The sequence below is a fragment of the Gopherus flavomarginatus genome, chromosome 1 (genome assembly GCF_025201925.1).
Source record: "Gopherus flavomarginatus isolate rGopFla2 chromosome 1, rGopFla2.mat.asm, whole genome shotgun sequence".
NCBI classification, from domain to species: domain Eukaryota; kingdom Metazoa; phylum Chordata; order Testudines; family Testudinidae; genus Gopherus; species Gopherus flavomarginatus.
This window is the reverse complement of record NC_066617.1, coordinates 38,901,938-38,914,392: the sequence shown is the minus strand read 5'-3', so window position 1 is coordinate 38,914,392 and position 12,455 is coordinate 38,901,938. Positions and strand designations below refer to the sequence as shown.

At 43.4% G+C, this 12,455-nt stretch overlaps 1 protein-coding gene across 6 annotated transcripts in view; it reads right to left on the bottom strand.

Moving 5' to 3' along the window:
- The window catches only part of ZBED4 (zinc finger BED-type containing 4), a 41,960-nt gene extending 32,714 nt beyond the window's left edge, over positions 1 to 9,246 (bottom strand). For 3 of the 6 annotated variants that reach the window (XR_007772050.1, XR_007772051.1, XM_050936093.1), the window contains exons 1-2: positions 9,068 to 9,246; positions 2,084 to 2,161 (exon numbers count right to left, since the gene is read on the bottom strand). The gene's annotated coding sequence lies outside the window, so the exon portion shown is untranslated. Of the gene's footprint in view, positions 1 to 1,489; positions 1,565 to 2,083; positions 2,162 to 2,822; positions 2,866 to 9,067 lie in introns of those variants that run through there. The other 3 variants (XM_050936094.1, XM_050936095.1, XM_050936096.1) reach the window with 3 other exon arrangements.
- Between the last annotated feature and the right edge of the window lie 3,209 nt (positions 9,247 to 12,455).

The following is a 12,455-nucleotide window of genomic DNA, read 5'->3' as shown; positions in this document are numbered from 1 at the left end:
TGGTGCAATACATGTAATATGTATGAAAATTTAGCAACTTCATATTTACTCTTAATATACTATACAATATTTCTTAATACCTAGACAAACGACTTTTACTGCAATTTGATACAATAAATTTAACCCCTATATGAAAACAATTATAGCCAAACATGAAGTAGTAACAAACTGACTGGTTAAACATTTACACAAGGATTCTATTTTCCTTACATTTCATACTCCCCAACATGTTAAATTTCACCTTACACACTCCCATAAAAACCTTCTAACTAACAGGACACATTCAGCTCTAATACAGGCATATATTCTATTTTGTAGTGCCCCAAAGCATGCTCAAAGTTACATATAAGCCCTCTCTCAAAGAGCTTACAATCTAAAGTTAAGATACAATGAATGAGCATGACAATGAATGGGGAGTGAAATATATGAACTGTAAGGGGAATGAAATATTTATATACATTTCCATACTGCTTAATGTCTAGTGTTAACTGCTTATAAGATTACATTATCTACTGCAGCAACCTTAGTTTGCAGTCAATAGTTATTTTACCTAGGATTATCCTCAAGAATTATTTCTTGAATTACAGCTGAGACATGATGCCCACTTACAATAGTGCTAAAGTGGATATTTTCATATTTTCAGTTAATGCTTTTAACCTTGAGAGCTGCCTTAGAAAATTGCTTTAGGAACATCTACAAAAAGCTGCAGTATTTGACATTATATAATGAAATGATGTGAAGTAGGTACTAAAATTCACTCTGATGTGCACATTACATTTCAGTTTTAAATACCTGCAACAAATATATATTTTAATAATATTTAAAATTACGTATTACTCTATTCTGGAGAAAGCAATATTGTCTATTTTCATAAAGTCCCTTTAGAGGATGCTAGAGTTGAACAGAAAGGCCACTACAGAGAGAAACTGCTCTTTTCATCCCTATCCCTATAATTCTGTCTTAGACAGCCATGGCAGTTTATTTCTCCGTAACTGAGGCTATGTCTACACTACAACAGTAAGTCGGCCTATGTTACGCAACTCCAGCTACGTGAATAACGTAGCTGGAGTCGACGTATCTTTGGTTGAGTTACCGCGGGGTCTACACCACAGGGAGTCAACGGGAGAAACTATCCCATTGACTTACCTTACTCTTCTCATCAGGGGTAGATTACAGGGGTCGATTGGAGAGCGATCTGCTGTCAATTTGGCGGGTCTTCACTAGATCCACTAAATTGACCACTGCTGGATCGATCTCAGAGCATCGATCCCGGCTGTAGCGTAGAGTAGCCTAAGTCTACATAAGGAAAAGATCCCAAGGCAGAACTAATACACAACAGGACCTCTCAGGCTTACCACAGACATATGACCTAAAAGAACTGTCATTTTATTGTCTCTTTGAACTTTTGGTAAATCTTGAGAAAATATGTGAAGCTATTATAGTGTTTAAGTAAGTCTATCAATGTTTCCAGACTCAACATTTTACCTACCTTAAATATTTCATCCATCTGTTATCACTGTCCATATGATCCAATGAATGCATCCACTTTAAAAATTAAGTTAAACTGGATTTATGCAAGAAAAAATAACACGTTCTGAAACCCTACACAAGAATATAGTGTTTATTGTCAAGCCACATTAATATATTATGAACAGCTCTTCCCCACTGTATTTGTGCTCTATTTTTTTTAAATGGGCAATAAAATGTATCCTGCTCTTCTGATGACCTGTGCTTGCTGATCAGAGTGAATATGCAGAGGGAAACCTTAGGCCTAGCACTTGTCCTTTCACAGGATAAAGATCTAAAAAACATTAAATATTTTGGCAAGCAAGGGTGTTGATTTCAAAAGCATCTAAGGGATTTAGGATCACAAATGAGACACTTGCTTCTCAATTCTATAAGCACTCATGCAATTTCCCCCACACTCACACTAAATTATTAATTGCTGCACAAATTAAGTCACTTTCACGATAACGGATTCAAGTCCCTCTGTAACAGTTGACCTTGCTCTAAATGAAGAAAGAAGAGGTACAAACTGGAAAAAAAAAGAGAGTTGTCCAACAGTTTATTGACAGAGACTTACATATCTGCTCCACTGAGTTCCATTGGCCTCATTTCAGGTTCAATACATGCTATTCAAAATTGATGCTGAGGAGTCTACCTGAGAAGGGAAAAAAAGCATTTTTTATTTTAAACATAAGAAATTTTCAGTGTTGTCAACTATCATAATTTTCTCCCAAGTCTTGCTGTATTTTTTTTTTCTTTAAGTCCCAGGTCCTGGGGTCATAACCACATGAGATTCTCAGCTTTCAACTGATAAATTTCCAGCCCCAGTTGGGGCCAAAGCTGGACAATTTGAACTATAAGAACCTTGTAAAGACAAATAATATGCCCAGCACTATAATTTTTAGAAAAATTCATGGTTTTAACCCAAACTCATGATTTTCGGAACCTGAGACTATTATTGGGTGCTTGGGGTTGGCAATACTGATTTCTCTCTCAAAATGAGGTCAAGGCATGCCACCCACTTCTCCCCACACACAGGACTTGCATCACATTGGAAACAGTTCACTCAAAAGAGCCTATCAATATATTACATTACAGACAGAAGATCTACCTGACAGGAAGTTATTCCTTCCCTCCATAAATTGATTATGCTGTTTCAGTGCTTCTAGCCCAACAGAATCTTTTATTAATCAACATGACCTACAGCACGATCACCATACACTGAATAACTCATATATAACATGTTCTATACACTGTATTTGTTCCACCAAAAACAGGTATTTTGAATTAAACAGTAGGAAACAAAGAATAATTACAGTGGGTCTGAAATCAGTCCCTCAGAACAGAAAATACACAGGAGCTAGTACGCTGAAGTTTACTATATATATATATTTTTAAAGAGCTGCTTCTCCTGGTGAGAGGAGCTGGGCTGGAGTCCTGCAGATTTTAAAGGCTGTGCCCCTCTAGCCCCACATATCTTCAGCCAGTGACAGGAACTATCCTGTAGGATCATCTACTGCTCACAGCCTCCCCTACATCTGAAACCACAACTCAACCAGAAGGCATGATACCACTGACATATACCCTAAGGCTGCTCAAGAGCTCCAAACTGTATTATCTCTTCATTCATTTTTCCAGGCAGAAATCCTTGGATTCTGCCACGGATGGTAGACAGTTTGGCACTTTCCCTCCCTTCCTCCACTTCATGGTTCTCCAAGAATCCACACAGGGTAAGAAGCAATCAGAGCAGTGTGTGTGCAAGTGCAGAGGGGAAAAGATGGGGGACAGGTGGGATAATTCAGCCCAGTAGAATTACAATAATCAGTACTACTCTGCAAAAATACTGAGTTATATCTTTAAAATAATTTATAATAAACTCCAACACCAACATATTGAGAAAGTGAGCAGAGGAGGGGCTAGGTGACTTGCCCAAGGTAATGGAAGGAATCAGCATGAAATACTGAAACTGAAAGTTGAGAGAGTTAAGCACCCTATGGGCACATTCCCATTCTCTATCCCAGGGGAGGGCAAACTTTTTGGCCGAAGGGCCACATTGGAGTTGCAAAACTGTATGGAGGGCAGCACAGGGAAGGCTGTGCCTCCCCAAACAGCCTGGCCCCCACCCCCTATCCACCCTCTCCCACTTCCTGGCCCCCTCAAAACCCTCGACCCATCCAACCCCGCACCTTGTTCCCTAACTGCCCCCTCCCGAGACCCCCATCCCTAAACACCCCTAGGACCCCACCCCCATCCACACCCCCGCCCTTTGACAGGCCCTCTGGGACCCCATGCCTATCCAACCCCCCGTTCCCCATCCCCTACCCGCACCCCTACCACCCTGACAGGGCCCCCCAGGACTACCAAGCTTATCCAACCCTCCCCCCCATCCCCTGACCACCCCCTAGAACCTCCGCCCAATCCAACGGTCCCCTGGTCCCTGTCCCCCAGAACCCCCCGCCACTAGCCCCCTTACCATGCTGCTCAGAGCAGCATGCCTGGCAGCTGCGCCACTCTGCTGGAGCCAGACACACTGCTCAGCAGGAACGTGCAACACCGCCACCCAGAGCGCTGCCCATGTGGTGGCATGGCAGCAGCTAACTTCCCCAGCTAGGAGCTCAAGGGCCAGGCAGGATGGTCCCGCTGCCAGATGTGGCCCATGGGCCATAGTTTGCCCACCACTGCTCTATCCCATAGTATCTCACCATCTATAGAGCAGTTACTAGTATCTGAAATATTCACAAGGAAAAACAAAATTATTTGAATTTGAAGGTTTTCTATATTGTATTACAAATTCAAAAGAGAACACTTGAGAATTATCACTAAGACACAATCCTTAAAATGTAAAACCATGACCATTTTCCAGTGAAAAGAGGCCAATAATCAAGCACAGACTCAATCTGTTGCTTATAAAAAGACAATTTATGCAAAGGTGGCTTTTGTATTAATAAGTCAAAATCTGTGCTTTCAAAGCAAAGGTAGACCTTTATTCAACCCAGCAAATAAAATGAAATATTAGGGGGGCTGAAATTACACACAAATGAATTTTGCACAGCTCTAGTAAAAGCAGACGTTTCACTGTCTGGAAAAGCTATAGTTTCTTCTGACAAAATGCAATGAGCTTCTAGTCAGCTATAAAAATGAATTAATAACTAAGTTTGAATAGAATAATCCTCATTCAGCCCTGCATCACTACTTATTACTTTAAAAAAAAAGAAAATATCATACAATTTTACAGAATGGATTGTTTCCTAGCTTAATAAAAACAGTAGTAATATTGTAACATTTATTGTGCCAACTTCCACTGGAAACTAATACATTATGAATGTCAGAAAGATCAACATGTTTTAAAAACACCATGGTTTTAAGTTTTCAAGAGTTCAAGACAAATTATGATATTTTTAAATTAAATATGGTATAAATAAAAAGAAGAATGCCAAGATTACGTTTCCCTATTCTGCTTATGTCACTTTAACGTGGCATGGCCATAGCATAATAAATTTGCCAACACTGAAGTAGTGCATTACAAAGATACTATCACATAGCTTAAGTCAAAAGTTTATCTAACTTGTAGTTAGTTGTAACCTGGTGGAACCTTTATGTTTTAATTTATTTTAAAACCTCCAACTTTAAAACCCACAAAAACAGCTTTTTGAGTCATCAAAATCAGCATGCACTCCACCTGTTAGTTCAGCAGCTGAAATTAACACCTTCTCACAATTGTGCACATTTCTACTGACACTAATGATGCTGGTGCAAATGCAGGAACAAAAAGCCACAGTGGCACAGAAAGCAGGGCAATTTTGCCAAACAGAAAAGGACACATTTGTTAGGGAAAATTTATTTCCAAACTTCTACAAAGGTGAACAGTTAAGACAGATGAGTTTAAACATATAAAGCAGTTTTCACTAGTCTACGTCAGTACTAACAATATTCTTGAAATATCTCTACTTAAAGAAATATTGATACTACACAGTTATCTCTTACCCATCACCAAGGTATCTGACCTACTGGGTGAAGGTCTATGGTCTGTGATATGCAGATCAGACTTAACGATTATAATAATATCCTTCTATCTAAAAAGATCTAATATTTACAGTTCTTTGGTTGCCTCAATTATAATGTGAATGTAATTGTTTAAGTAAAGAAAGTCTACTTTATTTCCCTTCAATGTACTCTGCAGTTGAGAATTTCTAATTATGAAAGAAAACCTCAAAACCAGATTTTCCCCTACATGGAAATTATTTGGTCTGGAAATGATGAGTTTTCCCCCGACCTTTGCACACTTACCCTGGCATTTTTGTTTTGACTGTGATGAGGGGCATAAGGCAGTATGGTGCTCAGGGAGAGAAGACAGAACATTTTACAGAGAACTCATGTCCCTCAGTCCCAACCCCTCCCTTACCCAGAAACAGATTCCCAAAGGTAGTCTTCAGTTAGGTCATGGAAAAATGAGAGATTAACACATGCCTGCTGGGGACTGCGGCAAGAGGACCGGCTATTTCCCAACAATCTAAGCATTTTTATGGGTTTTTCTGTAGTATCTAGTTAGGAAAATCTGGTTGGAGGATCCCATGCATTACAACATCAATCCACCCTTAGAGACGATTTGGAATTTTTTTTTTTTTTTTTAAATAAAGTGGGCTTGTCAGATTCTCTCGTTCTCTATAGGCGACCCTGACATTTTATTTTTTGTTTTAATTTTATAAATACCAGCAGTGTGAATTCTGGTCTTTTCTTTTTTTTCCTGGAGGACTGTATGCCTCAGATATACATTACTATATGTATTGAAGTATTGCTTACAGAACCTAATCACGGTCCAGGGCCCCATTATGCTAGCCACCGTACAGACAAGTAACAAGAATATACTTCCTACCCTATGTAGCTTGCAGTCTCAATTTATGACAAGATTGAACAGGTGGATGGGGAAGGAAAAAAAAACAAAACAACAACACAGGTCTGGAGAGGGTGGGAGAACAAGGTAACAGTAAAACAAGTGGGTTCTGCAAAGTAGACAGTCATCTCAGTAAAAGCATTTTTATATATTTAGCTCTCACACTAATCGAAGATGTTGAGTCTAACAAAATCTTCCTTCCTCCAAACTGTCAGCAATTGACGTTAAACAGGTTTTACTAAAAACAGTAAATTTTAAACAATGTGATTAAAAACTTTCCCCTCTGAACTGTTCATCTTACAGTCCTTTGTGAGGCCAAACTTTCATATATTGTCCACTCAATTTAGGTTTTGCTTACATTACGCAATTTAAACAAAAAAACTCCCACTGTTCCTAACATCTATTTGGCTACAGGGGTGTTAGCAGTATTGGAAACCCTAATGCAGATGGTTCTGACTCTGATACTATGTCAATTAGACTTGCTCCCTCCAGGATAGTCATGAATAGTCTTCCAACCCAGACAGGGCTCCTATCTCTAAACTTAAAATCAAATTGGGTGGGAGGGGTGGAATTTTTCAGGATTTTTTTTATCCACCATAAAGAAGAAACAAATAAAAAGATATATAAACTATTTTTTTCTCTGCATCCACCTTTAAAATTCTACATTTCCATCATAACATCCCTCCCCCACCTCCAGACTAACAGTTTTATTTGGGCATAAGCTTTCATGGGTAAAAAAGATCACTTCTTCAGGTGCAGACTCTCCCTCCCACACATCCTGCAAATTATAGGTCACTGTTAAAGAAAAAGTAAGGGACTGTGTCCCCTTTTCCATTTTTTAAACAATGCATAAGTAAAGCCTAAAAAGTTTGTTTTAATAGGGGTTGAAATGATATCTTCATTAAACATATCCCTTAAGTTAAGGCATGATAGGTAAAGGTAAAGACCTTTGAGGTCCCCAAGAAGTCCTGTAGCAAAACCAGGAAAGACCAGATTTGACATTCCTGCTATTTCTAATAGATAAATAAGATAGGAGGAAGGGAGAAAATCAGGCCTTTTTATGCATCATAATCTAGCAAGAAATGCACACTCCTAACTTTTAAAAAACCATTTACAGGTAATCATTAATGCCAACAGGACCCTTTCATAATTTAACTTGCATACTTTTAATATTTTCACAATTTTGGTCATCTGTTGCACATGCACGCTATGTTTTTCAAAATAGCGAACATCTATTATAATGGAACTGGTGAGCAACAAGGAAGTTTGCTAGTCTATTACAATGTGCTATTTTAAAAAGTATCAGAGGGGTAGCTGTGTTAGTCTGGATCTGTAAAAGCAGCAAAGAGTCCTGTGGCACCTTATAGACTAACAGACATATTGGAGCATGAGGTTTTGTGGGTGAATACCCACTTGGTCGGATGTATTTTAAAAAAAGTCAAAGATCCAAAACATGTAAATAATGAAATATTTTCAAGATTCTGTTAAAAAATGTAAAGTTAATATTAAAAACTGAATGGGAATAGATGACAGTCAAATTCTGCAGACACGTCTCTCTTAAAACCAAGGGCAGTTTTGTCTGAATACCAACTGCAGGACTGGGGACCCTCAAAGGAGGGAGGAGTGGAGATGGTGTCCAGATTATTGCTGATGTTAGCCATGGATGTTCTTTCCTCTAAAATCCAGTGTCCACCTCAAAACAATTATTTAGACCTGATGTCTAGAGTCTCGTTTGTAAACTCTATGTTCGTGTACGAGAAGTCCAGAACGCACTTTCCATCTCAGTTTGTGCGCACACAAATGGGGGCGGGGGGTGTGTCTTGTTGAGCACACACTTTCCATCTCAGACTGCATGTTATACACATTTACACCTAGATGCAGTGCGCTGGGCAGGGAGTTCCCCATTACTCGTTAAGCCCACACCCCAGCATGCGTTACGAAGCTGGACACAGCAATCAGAGCTCTGCAAAGCGCAATGCCTGCCTAGCGGGGCCCTGGGCTATTCTTATTCACTCTTAGCCATCTTAGATCGGGTTCACACCGGCCACATGGTCACTTCTTCCTCCCGCCCCCAAGCGAAGGGCCCGGTTCCTCCTGCGGCCTCTGGGCGCAGTCCCGAGGGGGATTCGGGCTGGCCTGGCGCTGTACGGGGCGGACAACGACGGACGGAGACAATGCAAGTCGCGCGCTGCCATGCATGCGAAGCGGGCCCCGGGCCTCCAGGGAGGGCTCGCCGGGAGCCCTCCACCCAGCCTGACGGATACCGCGGAGAGAGCGCAGCAGCTCCCCGGGCAGGTCAGACCCGCGCTCCCTACACCGGGGTTAGGGAGAGCCCCGCCCAGGGGAGCGATACCGGGCACCCCCTACCCCAGCGGAGCCCCCTCTCAGGGCCTCAGAGACAATGGAGCGAGCGAGCACCAGGGGCCTAGTCCCCCGCTTCCTGTGCCTCGCCACGGCACGGCCCCTCTCCGGCCTGGCGGCGCTGCCCTGTGGGCGCTCCCGGCCGGAACACGGCGGCAGGGAGCCCCGGGAGCCGGCGGCTCGGGCACCCGGGAACTGGCGCCGCTGAGGCAGAGCCAGCCAGTGCTTGGGGCAGCAGGAGCTCGGGGAGCGCGAGAACCGGATCGCCTCGCTCCAGCCCCCGCCCGGCGCCACAGCGCGACCACTCACCTTACCGGTCAGCCGCCGCGGAAGCGGGAGGCCACCAGTGACCGCCGCCCGGCCGGACCCGAAGGAGTTAAAGGGAAGGGTCAGGCAGGACCGTCCCATTCATTAGTCGGGCGCTTTGTCTCCAGCTGCCGCCGCCGCGACGCTGATCGGCTCCCCCGGCTCGGCCGCCACAGCGCACACCGCGCAGGCGCCTCGGGCGGGGGCGGAGCCGGAGCACGCAGCGGCACGGAACGGCACCACGTACGGCTCTTAACGTGCCGGCGTACAGGCAAAGCGATGCAAAATGGCCGTTTCAGTTACCTTTGGGTTCGGCCGTGGAGTGAGCGTGCATGGGATGTTTGGGCTCTGCGTGTAGCCGCGCCCTCTTCCTTAGCAGAGGAGGGTGGTGAGTGAGGAGAGGTCCCTGGCTGGCACTGACCACAGGGCGGCCCCGTCCCCACGGGGTTTCCTGGGCTGTGGCGGGTGCCTGCTGGGGCTAGCCTGGGTGGGGCTCCCGTTGACTGCGCTGAAAGGGAAGGACTCCCCCCCTCTTCATGCAGGCGTGGAGGTTACTAAAGGGCGACACCCGGCCGGGGCAGCGTCCGAGATGGGGAACTTCGCTGAGCGCGGGGTCTCATCCCCAAACGGCACCTGGCATAGGGAGCGCTCACAGGTGTTTTATCACGAGAGCTTTAAACCCAGTCCCTAGTACGGCACCCGCTCTGAAGAGCTCCATGTATAGCTTAGGGTCTAATCGGCGGTATGCTCATCACTTAATCTAGCCAAAGCCCTGTGTTCATGATCAGATCCCAAGTAGCGCTCTCTCCCATCCCAAGCACAGCGTCACCATATATATTCATCCCCAAATATGTATATTATCCAACATAGTTATGGTTTCACTATTCATTTACGGGAATGGTCACAGAACACTTTTCACTTACATTGAATATGATCTAATCGTGGGTTTTGGGATCTAATCCCCAGTGTGCCAAATAATGGCATAAGAATCATTCTCACCATATTTTGGGAGTAAAATACCTAATAAATCTAGCTCTAATTTGGGAGAGTTCTTTGTTCAGACTTGTAGTCTTAACCGTGATACATTTGCTCCCTTCACTAGGCATTTGGGGATCTCCAGAACACACATCTTCAGCTGGCACAAAGAATACTTTCCTATACATTTTTGCAATACATCTATCTCCCATTCTGGCTAAGTCTTCACTGTATGTTTGGCATCTAATCCAAAATACATCTGGCAGCTGCCCTGGAGAGGGCTTCACTAAGTTTCGATGTCTAATCATGGACTAGTCATTGCTCCCCTCAATTCAGTTTTGACGTACACCTCTCATGTCAGGGTAGTAAACATGTTTTGATAGGTCACCTATTTTAATGCAATTGATCCACTTCCAAAGGGCTCTAAAGAGGAATTGCTGTCCTGACAGGCCAATCTGTGACAATTTGGTAGGCTTTTATATTGATCTCTTGATCTCGGTCTTTGAGGAGGCAGCTATAGACTTCCCCCTTTTATTAACTTTGGGCTCACAGATCACCATGGGTAGCAAAAAATCTCACGTCCAATATGGTACTATTGTTAAATAATTTAAAAAATGATACTGTGTCTGTGTAGATGACAAAAGTTTCTGCCTCAACCCTAGTGCTAAATCTCAATAAACAGATTTATTTCAAGAAGCGGAAAGCCTGGTTAATTCAAGCTGACTTTTTGTGCATATATCTTCACTCAAATTTGTCTCTGGGTGATGTAACCACCCCATTATGGCAGCTCAGTAAAATCACTTCCCCAAACAGTGTTGAACTATGGTCAACCTGCTGAGATTGACACAATACAACTATAGGCGCAACATGACCTATGTTGATCCTGACAGTTCTCCACAGCATCTCTCCCACTCCGTGACAGTGACTGCTCTGGTCACAACTGTAAACTTCACTGACCAGGGTCACAGAGCTGAAAGCCAACCCCTGCTTAAAGCCCTCCATGTGTTTTTGCAATTCCTTTTCCTGATCGTACATCTTGGCAGCTCATCTAGCAGCGTTCCCTTGTTGTGTGCAACTGACCATATCAGCTCCACATGCTAGCCATGCTTCTGCACAGGAGTACACAGGAGGTATTGGCTCTCTTAGTCCTGTGGGGAGAAGAGGCTGTGCAAACACAGTTATGGGCTAGCTATAGAACTATGAGCATCTACAAACAAATTGCATGCTTCCCTCACACCCGATGCATTGTTATAATGGAATGGAGATAATGGCTGTGGTTTGAAATGTTTAGTGTGTAGTTGCTAATGCAGCCAGTGAGAGAAATCTTAAGACATAGTTTATGTCCCAAAACACTTGCCAGTTTTATTACATGGTGGTAACTGTAACTTTAAGAATGTGAGAGAAGACTGGTGTGTGCGTATCTCCTGTCTTTGCTCTACTCCCACCCCCGGCAACTATCTCCTGCAGCATATAACACCCTCTAACCCCCACCAATTCCAGGTCACCTGCCACTTTCCATTCCATTAAGACATTACATCTTCAGAAGCCAGGTGTGCACAAAAAAGTTTGTAGAAATTGTGAACTTTAAGAAAAGCTGTTTTCTCTTGGAGGTTTTATCTCAGGAACCTCTTGCTCAAATGAGCCCAAATTTATATCAGTAATCCTATTAGCAAATTTCAAGACAATACAACTAAGCACGCAGATTTCAGAGCACTTAGAAAACTCATCCTTCAATCAAAAAAGTCTTCTCAATCTTAGTTACAGCACCAGGAGTTACAGCGCCACTCAGAGAGCACTGAAGGGAAACTGCTGTTGTGTGTTCATACTGTCAGTTGCCTGCACAATAGCATGTTCACACTTGAGGCACTTGCAGCAGTATTTGAAGTGGTGCACTATGGGCAGTTATCCTAGAGAGCACCTGTTTCTCTTCTGTCACTCGAGAGTTGTGGGAAGGTGGAGGGGGTTGTGAGGCATCCTGGGTCCTTTCCCAATGCCGTGTGATACATTGCTTTGCATCTCAGCAATCCCTGTGCTTCTGTCCACATTTGGTGCCATCTTTCAATGGTTTGTGTATTGCACTCCCTGCCTCTTCAGGCTGCAGGAATGGATCCCGAACTGTTGATCAGTATTCTGCTCGCTTTGACCACCATGTCATGATAAGTAGTGGAGTTATTCCTTAAACTACAAAGGCAAGAGGAGAGCGACATTGATCTCGCAATGACATAAGATCATAGTAGCTATGATATAAGATTGCTTGTTGCATTCACAGAGGTGCTGACCACAGTGGAACTCTGCTTTTGGGCTTGGGAGATAAGCACTGAGTGCTGGGATCACATCGTGATACACGTCTGGGATGACGAGCAGTGGCTGCAGAACTTTCGGCTGAGGAAAGCCACATTCATGGGACTGACTGTGT